General features: G+C 35.0%; 1 protein-coding gene and 1 pseudogene across 1 annotated transcript in view; both read left to right on the top strand.

The window, feature by feature from the left end:
- Positions 1-12,979, top strand: part of PIK3CA (phosphatidylinositol-4,5-bisphosphate 3-kinase catalytic subunit alpha) — a 108,206-nt gene that overhangs the window by 52,506 nt on the left and 42,721 nt on the right.
- On the top strand, positions 6,812-6,910 carry LOC112406382 (uncharacterized; annotated as a pseudogene).

Below are 12,979 nucleotides of genomic sequence, written 5' to 3' on the forward strand. Positions count from 1 at the left end.
TAGATTGCCTATTTCTTCTTCATTTATTTGGTCTTGTAGGTTTTTACCCTGCTCCTTCATCTGTGACATATTTTTTTGCCATCTCATTTTTTTTTTTCCCTTTTTTTAACGAGTGCGATTGTGTTCCTGTCTTACTGGTTGTTTGGCCTGAGGCTTCCAACACTGCAGTTTGTAGGCTGTTGGGTAGAGCTGGGTCTTGGTACTGAGATGAGGACCTCTGGGAGACCTCACTCCAATGGCTATTCCCTGGGGTCTGAGGTTCTCTGTTAGTCCAGAGATTCAGACTCAGAGCTCCCACTGCAGGAGCTTCGGCCTGACCACTGGCTTGTGAACCAAAATCCCACAAGCCGCGTGGGGTGGTTTGCTTGGGGGTTTTTCCTATCTCCTCGGGCGTCGGGGTCCCCCACCAGCATCTAGCAGGTGCCCTAGTTGTCGGGAGATGTGAACTTTGCGTCTTTCCACACTGCCTTCTTGACTCCTACCCTCCCTGGTCCTGAACCTTTCTGAGGTTCTGTGAGAATTAGCTTGCTTATTATCTATAGACAGTTAAATTTAATATTCCTTACTTGACTTACCATTGTTTATTCCCCTGTCTGAGCTATTTGTAAATTACAAAAAAAAAAAAAAAAATTAGCCCTTTGTCATATATGTTGCAAATATATCTTCCCAGTTTGCCAATGGTCTTACAATTTGATTTATGGTGCTTTTGCCAAAAAATCTTTGACTTTTTAGTCATATTTCTCTATCTTTTTCTGTATGACTTTTCAGTATTGTAGCATTAATATATAAATAAACCATAGTTTTCCTTTATATGAAAACTATGGTTTTATTAATATATAATAAACCATAGTTTTCCTTTATATGAACAATAACCAATTATATAATGGAAAAGAAGAACCCATTCACAAAATTAACAAAAAGATCACTTATCTGCAAACAGTTATCTGTTATCTGTAACAGTTACCTGTTAATAAGCCGTAACAGAACTTACATAAAGAAATCTTTAAAAATTCTACTGAGAAGGCAAAAATTTCTTGGACAGGATACAAAAAGCACTAATCATAAAAGAAAATTAGATAAATAGGACTATCAAAGTTAACATTTTTTGCTCATCAAAAGACAACAGGAGGATGAGTAGACATGCCACAGAATCAAAAAAAATATTCTTAGTACTTACAAGTGACAAAAAAACTTATTTCCAGAATATATAAAGAACCTGAAATCAACATTTAAAAAAATCAACTACATGGGGCTTCCCTGGTGGCACAGTGGTTGAGAGTCCACCTGCCAATGCAGGGGACACAGGTTCGTGCCCAGTCTGGGAAGATCCCACATGCCGCGGAGCGGCTAGGCCCGTGAGCCATGGCCGCTGAGCCTATGCGTCCAGAGCCTGTGCTCCGCAACAGGAGAGGCCACAACAGTGAGAGGCCCGCATACCGCAAAAAAAAAAAAAAAAAAAATCAACTACTAAATAAAAATGGGTAAAAGACACAAATAGACATTTCACAGAAGATATACAAATAATAACACATGAAAAGATTTTCAACATTTACTAATGACTAATGATTTTCAACATCATTAGTCATTAGTAAATGCAAATTAAAACAATAGTGTTTTAATTTGTAGAGCTATCACTACCTACCCAGTAGAATAGCTAAAATTAAAAACTGATACCACTAAATAGTTATGAGGATGTAGGGCAGCTGGAACTCTCTTTTATTGCTGGTGGGAATACAAAATGATCAACCACTTTGGAGAACTGGTAGACAGTTTCTTATAAAGTTAAAAATAACATTTACCTTATGTGTCAGGAGTTTACTAAAACCACGTTTGATGGTTTGCTAGGAGGACTCACAGGACTCAGCATGTAGTCATACTCATTGCTGTGATTTATTACAGCAAAGGATACAAAGCTCAATCAGCAAACTGAAAAGGTTCGTTGGGAGAAACCCAGGGGAGACGAGGTGCAAGCTTCCAAGGGTCCTCTCCCAGTATAGTCACGCAAGGTACATTTAATTTCCCCAGCGAGGAGTTGTGACAACATGTGAAATGTAGCCAATCAGGAAAGCTTGTTAGAGATTCAGTGCTGCACAAGTATAGTTTTAGAGACTGATCCCTCTGCCCAGCACATACCCAAATTTCAGAAGGAAAGCAGGCATTAGACGTAAACCATATTGTTTCCAATGAACAGTTCAGGTACAGTGAGCCACTCTTATCAGTTAGGGGGTGGAAATCCTCCCAGTATCCAACATCCAAATTCCCAGACACTAACCAAGGGCTAACTTTGCAAGCAGAACTTTTTAAGGATAAGCAGTCAGTCTATACTCTGTAGAACCCAGCATTTCACTCCTAAATATTCACCAAGAGAAATAAAAGTATATGTCCACTAAAACAAAAACAATAAAAACTGATGTAAGAACGTCCATAGCCAAAACTGGGAATAGCTCCAACAACTGGAGAACAGATAAACAAGTTGTAGTATATTTTGGAATGCTACTTGATGATTTAAAGGAACTGATTAGTGATACATTAACAACATGGATAAATATCAAAAATAATGAAGGAAAAGAAGTCAAATACAAAAGAGTATATATACTGTGTGATTTGATTTACATGAAGTCAAGAACCAGAAATACTAATCTATAATTACAGAAATCAAAATGTGATTGGGGCATAGAGAGAAGTTAACTGTAAAAGAGCATGAGGGGACATTCTGGGGTAATAGAAATGTTCTGTATCTTGTGTGGTGGTTACACAGGTGTAAAAAGCTATTAAAAATCATCAAACAACATTTACGATATAAGCAGTTCATCGTATGTTAATTATAATTCAATTTAAAAATAACTACTGAGGAACATTGAAAAATAGATGTGGAAATACATACTTGAATAGGAAGATTATTTTGTAAACATGTCAGTTCTATCTCAGCATAAATCAGGTGTTCTTAATCAAAATATGACCAGGTTTTGCTTTGAGCTGTTTTTGAACTTAACAAAATGATTTTAAAGTTCATCTGGAATTGAAAGTCAAGTTTAATGAGACTGTGAGGGACTAGAGGGAAGGCATTTGGGTTGAATTTAAAGAATGATTGAAATGGCAATGAATAGGAATGGAGATTGAAGAAAGATCATGGACCCTATTTACAAATGCAAAGAAGACTGAAGAGAAAAGATTGATCCAGTAGGATTAGAGTTTGGAGTGTGGGTCAGGAGGGGGAGAGTAAAGGCAGACCATTGTAATGGTTCATGAGGCTTTGAGTTTGAGCTATGTTTTGTAGATACTAGAGATTCATCATATTATTTTAATTGAGTAATGGTATAATTAGATGTGTGTTTTAGGTAGCCACTTCTAGTGACACTGTGGATAATGAATTGGGAAGGGGAAAAATTAAATAGTGTATGTTTCCAGGGCTTTTTGCCTTATACTGGGCAGTTTATACTGCCCACTTAACCTGCTGTGCCCTCTGTACCTGTCAGAAATCCTTTTCATTTCATCTTATAGAAAGCAATTGCTTAATGAATGCTCGTTGAATTATAACCAAGTCATTGTTCCATGTGAGAACTCTTTAAGGCCTAATAGTGATAGAGAAGATGGCCAAAAAAAAAAGATGAATTTGAAGGCAGTTTAGTGGATGGAAGTGACGTCATGCAAGAGGAGTTGAGAATTCCAAAGGTTCTAACCTTGGAGATTGAGAGAGTGGTGATGTCATGAAAAATCCCCACATTTGAGTAATAAGCAGAGTAAGAGGTACCAACAAAAGAAACAATTAAAGGAGTCCAGAAAAATACCACAGAAAGATTATTTTGACTTTTTATTGAGGAAACTTTGGGGAAAAACTTTAAATCATTTATAATATTAATAGTTTCTTACCTTTGTAATTTTAATTTTTTAATTTTGAAGGTATTTTAACATGAGATATAACATATGAACCTGAGAACTTTTTGACATTTACCATTGTAGAAATATCCACTTTTAGCATGTTCTCTATGTATACTGTATTGTAGTGACTTTGTAATAGATGCTCAAATAGCGAGAGAAAAGTAGAGAATGTGTGAGTGAACACATGTGTGTATGTGTCTGTATTTTGTCCTGGGAAAATGACATCCTGACAGGACAGAAGAACAAAAGAACAGTATTGAAAATAGCTAGAGTAAAGGTTGTTTTTCTGTCACCACACAGCAGATATGGAGAGTAGTAAAAGCAGACAGATGGACAGCTGTGCTAGTTTTGGAGTGTTCTAATAGAGAAAAGAAACATTCTGTTCCTTTTATTCAGAAAATGAATTTCTAGGCTAAATTACTAGTTTCAGTAATAAGTTTCATATTCTGACCAAAGAAACATTTTTTTTTACCCTGGGGATAATGACTCATGCTCTTCTCAGAGTTTTGCTTTTGTGGAAACTAAAGTGCAGTCATAAATACAGCACTGTTATTTGGATCTTAGTGTTAATGATACTATTGTGAGTAGACTAGTGATGAGTAAGAACACTAGTATTGTAAGGCCACTTGTAACAAAGGAACCAAGCACAGGCTTTAATTAGCTGATTCCTAGAGATGTAAAAGTCGATTAAAGATAAAAACTAATAAGCTAGTTATCATGATTTTGTTGATTATGCTATAAAAATAGAACATACTTTTATCTTTTTTAAAAAAAATACTTCATTGTTTTAAAGACTTTGTGACAGAAGGTAAATTTCTGACTTCCAGTAGTTACAGTGGAGATACTTTATTTTCTTCTGGGCATTCTTTTCTTATATCACTGAAAATTGGTATGAGAGTATCAAATTATAATCACATAGACCATAAAGCAACTATCAAATAATAGAGATTATTAGTATTGACTAGATAAGTTAAAAGTTTATGTTCCAGTTTTAGTTTAACCTTAATCTTGCAATTTAAGAAATAGAGGTTTAAACGTGTTCTTTATGTGCCGTAATAAAAGCTCTCATGCTGAATTTTCACCACATCAGGATTCTCCAATGTGTCCATTCCTGTAATAACCATTATTGAGCACATACACAAAAGTCTCTGTTAATGTCCCCCACAGTGTCTCTCTTCAACCTAGGAACTGTCCTGTATCTCTTCACTTTAATCTTTGCAATCATTCTTTCTTGAGATACTACTCCCTAGTGAAGGTTTAGAATTTTAGCTCTTTAAGTTCCGTTTTTCAAACTTTCTTATGGCTCCCTCTACGCATTTATTTTAATTTCAGCAAAATTAATGAATCATAATGTGTGAAGCAGCTGTTGGGATAATAATTTAATGACTTACATTCAGTAACCAGTTTTAAAGTTTTTGTCAGTTGATACATATTAAAGAAGCACTTTAACTTATTGAATTATAAGGTAATTTATTTAACTTTATGCCTTAGGTGATCAACTGATGACATATTAAGCAGCAGTGGATAAAATGGAAATATTCTACTTACTGATCACTTATTTTGCTGTTTATACACAGTTACACCCATTTCAGTTTGTCATTCTCATTGCTCTCATGTTAAGGTATAGTAACCATGATTTCCCAGATACTTGGTACATTGTACTATATCAAGTATACATGAATAGTAAGTGTTTGAAAAGGCAAAGTGAAACCCATCTACTAATATTTCTCTTCCATCATTAAATGGATTCTAAAGTATCTTACCCATATTGTGTTGGCTAAAAAATTGAGTTTTTAAAAAAATATCTATGCTTACATGACTATACATTGTTGTTGTTATCATTCGTAGGACTGCTTCTCTTCACATCTTGACTAGGTGATGTTTGTGCTGCGGTTAAGCTACCCTCTCTCTGATTGCGCTTCTGGGAGATCTGCATTCCTTTGCTTGCCAGACAGCTATCCTGTATTACTCCAAATTTTGCTTTAGTGAAGTAGCCCTTTTTACCAGATATCAAATACTGAAGTATGATAAATCACTATTAAATTTGGTCAATAATTGCTTGCAGGGGAGTTTTTCACTATTACTAGTATAATACTAAAGTATTCTGTTATTGCCAGAAAATGGAGCAGATGGCAAGGAGTTACATCAGAATATAATATTACTGTTTGGTCTTTATCATTGAAAAAGCAAAATTTAAAAATCAAGTTTCTACTGTATTTCATGTCTTTCATCCAGTGTTGTAGCATCCCTCTTGAACTGTATTGTTACCTGTAGATAGACTTGGGTGGCACTCATTGAACAAATAATACAATATCTTACATTTATTAGAGTATAGTTTGAAGAAAATGGAATGTATTTTCAAGTAGCTCTCTATAGGTTTATTTGATTAAGTTCAGTAAAACTAGGAACTGCTTGTTTTGGCCAGTAAATTTGGCATGTGAAATAAGCAGATTAAAAATAGACATTATATGATCATCTTAAGTGAAATTTAATGAAGTAAAATGTGAGCGCCCTATGCATTCTATGCTTTGTATCTATTCGTAGAATGCCAGTAATATATCAATAGATATGACATAAAAGAAAGAATACTTGAAGAGATTACTATAATGGCCTCTAAGAAAGGTAACCAGTTCAAGGAAAAGTGTGAGATTGTGATATTGGGACTAAAGGTTAATAGCAAGGGCAGATAAATAACTAGACAAAAATGTCAGGGACCTATGTATTGATATGATAACCAAGGTTATGCAGTACATCTTCGGCCAGATTTCCCCAGTCTAATCTAAATTAAAAACTAAAATATATTTTCATGACACTGTATTATACTGATGCTTACTTTTGTAATACAGCCATTGGGGACTATGCCTTAGGATGAATGAAGCTAAAGGCAAGACCCTTCTAGTATTTTTAGTAAAAGTTCATTGGATAGTACCTGTTTCCACAGAAAATATACTAAAATTAGAATGACAGCAGAAGACTAGCATGGTCCCTGTGTAAGGCTGATACACACATTCAAGAAGTACTCCATATTTTTAAGTTAATGTTTTTATTTGACTCACCAGCAGGCTGTTTTCCTGCCATAAAGGAAATTGGTGGAGTCCAGTTGTACTTTCTTCTTAGCCTGTGAGTATTCCCAGAATCACCACCATCATCATTGCAGCACATTCCAGACCTTGTCATTCAATTTTGAAAATATTGTCCTTGCAGCAGCCAGTTACAGCAATGATATATAAATATATGCTTTGTTCATTATTTGTGTGTGGTAGTATGTAATAATAGTTACAGACACCATAGCTTAAGTTTAATGACACTGCATAAAACTCAGGAAGTAGAGAAATCCATTGGAAACTGTAGAACATAATGAAGCTTTATGATTGGCCCCTCATTCTCTCTCCTAGATAAGTTTGGCCTTGTGACAGATAGTACAATCTATAAAATTTGGAATGTTAAGTTGGTAAAAAATGAAAATAATACTACCAAAGTAAAGAGACTTTCTATGAAATATATCTGGATGCAATTAGGTGAATATATTATGTCTGCTAGTACCCCTAGTCAGAGTTGCTAGCTCCAACTTTATTGGATCAAACTAGAGTGAAAATTTACTGTTTTGGTATTTAGGGTGTTTTTTTCCTTTCTCTATGGATTCTAACTACTTGTTCTGTACAAGGAGGATAGAGCAACTCATTTTACTGAGAAATCTGTAGCTGACACAAGTTTCACTTTGTTTATAATGATAGCTTAAGACTTGTTATGCAGGACTCATCTTTTCATCATTGTCAGGAAAGACCATAAGGTTAATCAGTGGGGTGCAGACAAGTTTCAATACATCTAGACACTTGAGAGGTACCACCAGAAGGAATAGTAATTGACTAGAAGTCCCAATAGTGACCAAATTATGTCTTCATCCTCTGACATAAGGAAATAAGGTAGCTGTTCATTCTTGATAAAGAGAAGACAAAGAACAGTGTGAAGCAAATGTTTTCCAAAAGTTCATCTGCCCTCACCCATAGTAGCAGGAGAACTTGAAAGATGACTGTTGAGATATTCAAAGCCACGGAAAGGCTTATGAGGGCATTATGCTAAACCAGAAAGAAACAAAAATAAAAGAGGAAAAGCCATTTGTAAACTTCAGGAAGAGAAGTTCTCATTCCTGATGACTTACAGAAACATCTTGCCTTCAGCTTATTACAGGTCTTTAAAAGAATCAAGTCAAGTGAGCTAGAAGACACATTGCTATTGTTACCTTTTTCTAGATGTTTTAATTTAATTAAGATGTTTACTGAAGATATTCTTAAACTCTTTAATGAATTTATCTAGATGGGCCCTGGATGATGTACTCTTTTGTCTCTTCAAAGGAGTACATCCAAGTCCCTGATAGGTGTTAGCTTCATTAGCGTAAAAAAGAGTGAAGTTATGTTTTGTGAAGCCCCAGACTTTTGAAAGAAAAAGAGGGAGAATTAATTTTGATACTGACTTTAAGTTGGAAAGTAGATCCCTTTTATACTTTTTTAAATGAACCCATCAATCAAGAAAGGAACAGTGTGTAGTTAGCATCATCTATATAACTCCAAGTAATAAATAGTAATAAATAGACTTTCTTTCTGAAATATATGGGACATGAGTCTCATTTGTAAAGGGGAATTAGAAAGGACTGTGAGGCCTATTTTTTGGTTATCATCAGTAATAAGTTTGGTTATAAACTTTGACTTCTAAGAGATTAAGATTTCAGGACCTTTTCTCTTCATCTTCCATGGGAGCTAAAATTTTTGCTTAGCAGGAAACTGGAGTAACATTTCAAGAACTGCTCCATATTTTGCATTTCTTTGTAGTAGGCCATGCTTCCTTACTGGGCTGTTCTCTTCATTGATCTCACATTGGTTAAATTTTCATGGAGGCAATCAGGTGCATAATTAAGCTTCTGTTTTCACTGTTGTGTTGAAGTATACTCTTGACTCTTAAATGTAAATACAGCTGCTAAACGTAAATATAGAGTTGTTTCTCTCTGTATATAAAAGATACTACTTTGTAACCATTTTTCAAGGAAAGTATCTTTTTTCTCATTAAAAAATTACCCTTTACATTATACCAAATTTTCTTTAAGTATCGCTTCTGTGAACTAAATAGTATCTTACTAAATGTACATGAGCTATGTTGTTGGTTTTTAGCCCCAAAGATCATCGAACATCACTGCTTATTTCCAGTCAATCCAGATATGATTAAAAGGCATTTATTTTAACATGAAGAGAAAGTCGGTAGTATGGTCTATTTCATTCCCCTTTACTTCTTGCTTTCCCTCACTGGTCATTATTTTTTTTCAGTCCAAAGAGCCAAAATTACTTGTTACCATGACTTTGAATTTTTATTTCTATTATTCATTGCAATTTTCCTCCTTTTTCTTTAAATGAGAAAAACCAGTAGAATCTCATGTGTAAACTTAAAGAAGTAGATTTTACAAATTATGTATAGCATAATTCTAAAATAAGAATTTTTGTATTTCCAGCTGCTTTTGTCTTGTGTCTCTTGTGTTTTATCATTATTGAAATATGTTAGATGACCATTTGATGTTTATGCTCTGCTGAAAATGTACGGACTGAGTTAAACAGGCCTCATCCTTTAGGAATTTCATGTTTCAGTGAGAATACAGAGACAAATACAAAGATGGGGACAGAGACATCTGTACAGATATCAAATATATCAATAAAATATTCCGCATCAAAAAATTTTTTTTAATCATTAAAACAAATATCTTTCATCTCCTTACAATAGGCCTGAAACAATAAAGTTGTGTCCCTTTCTGGACACATGGATCTAGATAGCATTGATCCAGTAGATAAGAGAGAGGGAACTTTTATTGAATTTTTATGCTCCAAGCACTATACTAAGGATTTTTTTACATGTATTATCTCATTTAATTCTTATAACATCACTATGAGGTAGTAACTTTTTTTTCACTTTGTGCAAATAAAGAAACTGACTGAAATTTCCTCTCCTGGGGAAGTCTTAATAATTGCAGAGTTCTTCGTAGGGTCAGCAGAGCTGAGGGTGATGGAGTGAGCAGTGATCTGAACCAAAGCAAAACCCTCAGGTTAGACCATTTCTGCTCTGCCATTAAAATAAGACTGTTTTCATATATGCTACTAAATACTGAATAATACCATAATTGAAAAAACGTAGAGGTTTCTAAAACGTTTTCAGGTTCCTTGGTTATTTGTTTGTTACAGGTGTTAAGATGTTAAAGCTTAAGTCACCTGGTTAGATTCTCTTTATGGAATGGTTAGCTTTGTTCGTTTCTTTGGGCAGAAGGAGGCACCCTTAACCGTGTCCACCTGTGTTACCAATGCTTGCTATTAGTCACAAGGTGGCCTGATTAATAAAGAGGAATCAAAGAATTGGAATTTACTACTCTTTTCTACAAATAGAAAAACAAGGCAAACTATTAATGTATTTTTTATTTGAAGTATTATTCATTAAGTGAATGGGAATTCTAGAGTTACCTGATTTACAGTTTACTTCTGACTGCCTGCTGCCTGTTTTACATGAAGCTGTGATAATCTGTCTTGACTCCCTCACAAAGATGAGAAAAATATTTTCTGGAAAACTGTGTCAGTGTGGAATCATTTGTCCTATTAAATTGTGTGCTACTATGAAATATCTCTTATTGTGTTTTCCACATTGTTTAACTATATTTACTTCATAATCCTATCCTCCCAATTTTCACCTCTATTAATATTTAGGCCCCTTTGAGCTTAAATTTTAAGAAATTTTAATTTATCCTATCACACAGTAAAATTTGAATTTTTATAAGCTCAAACTGGGGAAATTAGTGACTATATTTTGAGATTTGGTATGTTTTCTTTATGTATCTATATAAAATATGAAAATTAAAATTATAATTTAATAATCTAAGATCAAATATTTATTAATCTGTATTTCATCTTATTAATGACTTATGTTTGTTTACCACATTTTTTTTAGTTAAGTGCTTTTTTATTAATTTATTTACTTGGCTGCGGCGGGTCTTAGTTGTGGCACATGGGCTCTTCGTTGCGGCGCTCAGGCTTCTCTTCTAGTTGTGGCGCACAGGCTCTAGAGTGCACGGGCTCAGTAGTTGCAGCACAGACTTAGTTGCCCCATGGCATGTGAGATCTTAGTTCCCCGACCAGGGATTGAACCCGTGTCCCCTGCATTGGAAGGTGGATTCTTAACTGTTGGACCACTAAGGAAGTCCCTGTTTACCACATTTGATTCTGCTACACATTTGTTCACATTTATTGATAATCAAAAATCTGTTAGTAGAGGGACTTCCCTGGTGGTGCAGTGGTTAAGAATCTACCTGCCAATGCAGGGGACACGGGTTTGAGCCCTGGTCCGGGAGGATCCCACATGCCGCGGATCAGCTAAGCCCGTGTGCCACAACTACTGAGTCTGAACTCTAAAGCCCACGAGCCACAACTGCTGAGCCCTCGTGCCACAACTACTGAGCCCAAGAGCCACAATTACTGAGGCTGCGTCCCACAACTACTGAAGCCCGCATGCCTAAAGCCCATGCTCTGCAACAAGAGAAGCCACCGCAATGAGAAGCCCATGCACCGCAACAAAGAGTACCCCTGCTCTCTGCAACTAGAGAAAGCCTGCGTGCAGCAACGAAAACCCAATGCAGCCAAAAATAAATAAATTTATTTTTTTAAAAAACCCATCAGTATAAACATTGCTGACCTAGACCTTAATTGTCATTATTTTAAAAATCCATTAGCAAGACCCTTCCTAAGCCCATCTATGGACCTCATGTTAGGGAACACTTATGTTATATAATGCATTAATTAAATCTCTGAAATGTATTTTCATAACACCTTTTTTATAGCACTACAAATTTAATGGTGAAAATGAATTGCATCACCTTCTAAAGGAATTAAAATTTTCTATATCCTGGTCATGAGAACTTGATTTTCCAACCCGAAGTTGTTAAAGTCTGTCTGAATCACTAAAAGAATGAGTTAAATCTGTTTTCTCATGATCTGCTTGTAAAGGTTAGTGAAGGACAGCACTTTGAAAGAAATGGATAATACGCATCCTTCCAGAGCTCCTGTATATTACAGCTGTCTGTTTGGACTCACTCCAACAACAGCTCAGTGACTCTTAAAGGAAGAGAATTTTAGAGGCCCTAACTGGGGCTCAGAATAATTGTACTGAAAGACACTTGCTTCCCATGCATAACCACTGCAGTGAAATTTGTTTAAAATGGTTTCTTATCCCTTAAATCCAATTGATCTCTCAGTGCTTTTGATTTTCCTTTACAAGGTATCTTCGTCTATCTCTTTTGTTGCTTATTACTGTTGCTACCACTCTTTTGTTCAGGGCCTTATTACATTTTCCCTGGGATAATTTCAACATATTAGTTTTCCTACTTACTCATTTATGCTGTAGGATTATAGTGACCCAAATAAAGACCCTATCCTGGAAAAGTTCACAGTCTATCAGGAAGTCAAACATGGATGTAGATAATATAATAATAATGTATTAAGGTACAGCTATAGAAATACATAAGAGGCTGGGTAACATTAAGAAAGGAAGTAATTAACTCTGGAAATATTAAAGAGATTAATCAAACCATGGAATTACTGAGATTTAAATCATGTTATTTCTGTAGTAAGTGTAGAGGCAAGTTTTTGTTCTCTTGTTCTAAATAAACTAAATGTTCATTTGTAATTTTTTAAAAAAACAGAAAAGTTTATTTTCTAGTTAATGAGCAAATAGATGCAGCTGAGATGCAACAGTGGCAACTGAGTTAGCCACAAAACTACTTTAATGTTTTCCTGTTGACCTATCTGAGAATGAGGGTAGAAAATATCTTGTCAACATATGTCTAAATAGATACACATTTGTAAATGTGTCAGTGAAATCAGATAACATTTGCTAAATGTATCAGTTAAATAAAAAAATGATGTTTGTAAAACCTTTGGTCATTCAACATTTATGCAGCTTCTATATTTTGGGACATATATATCTAGAAAATACAAGGTGCTTATTTTAGCAAATTGTGGCTGTTTGGGGTGATTAAGCTGCAATCGAGTCCGTATAGATATCCCCTAAATTTGCAAGTGTA

This window comes from Neophocaena asiaeorientalis, unplaced genomic scaffold (assembly GCF_003031525.2).
Source record: "Neophocaena asiaeorientalis asiaeorientalis breed wild unplaced genomic scaffold, Neophocaena_asiaeorientalis_V1.1 scaffold188, whole genome shotgun sequence".
Taxonomy (NCBI): domain Eukaryota; kingdom Metazoa; phylum Chordata; class Mammalia; order Artiodactyla; family Phocoenidae; genus Neophocaena; species Neophocaena asiaeorientalis.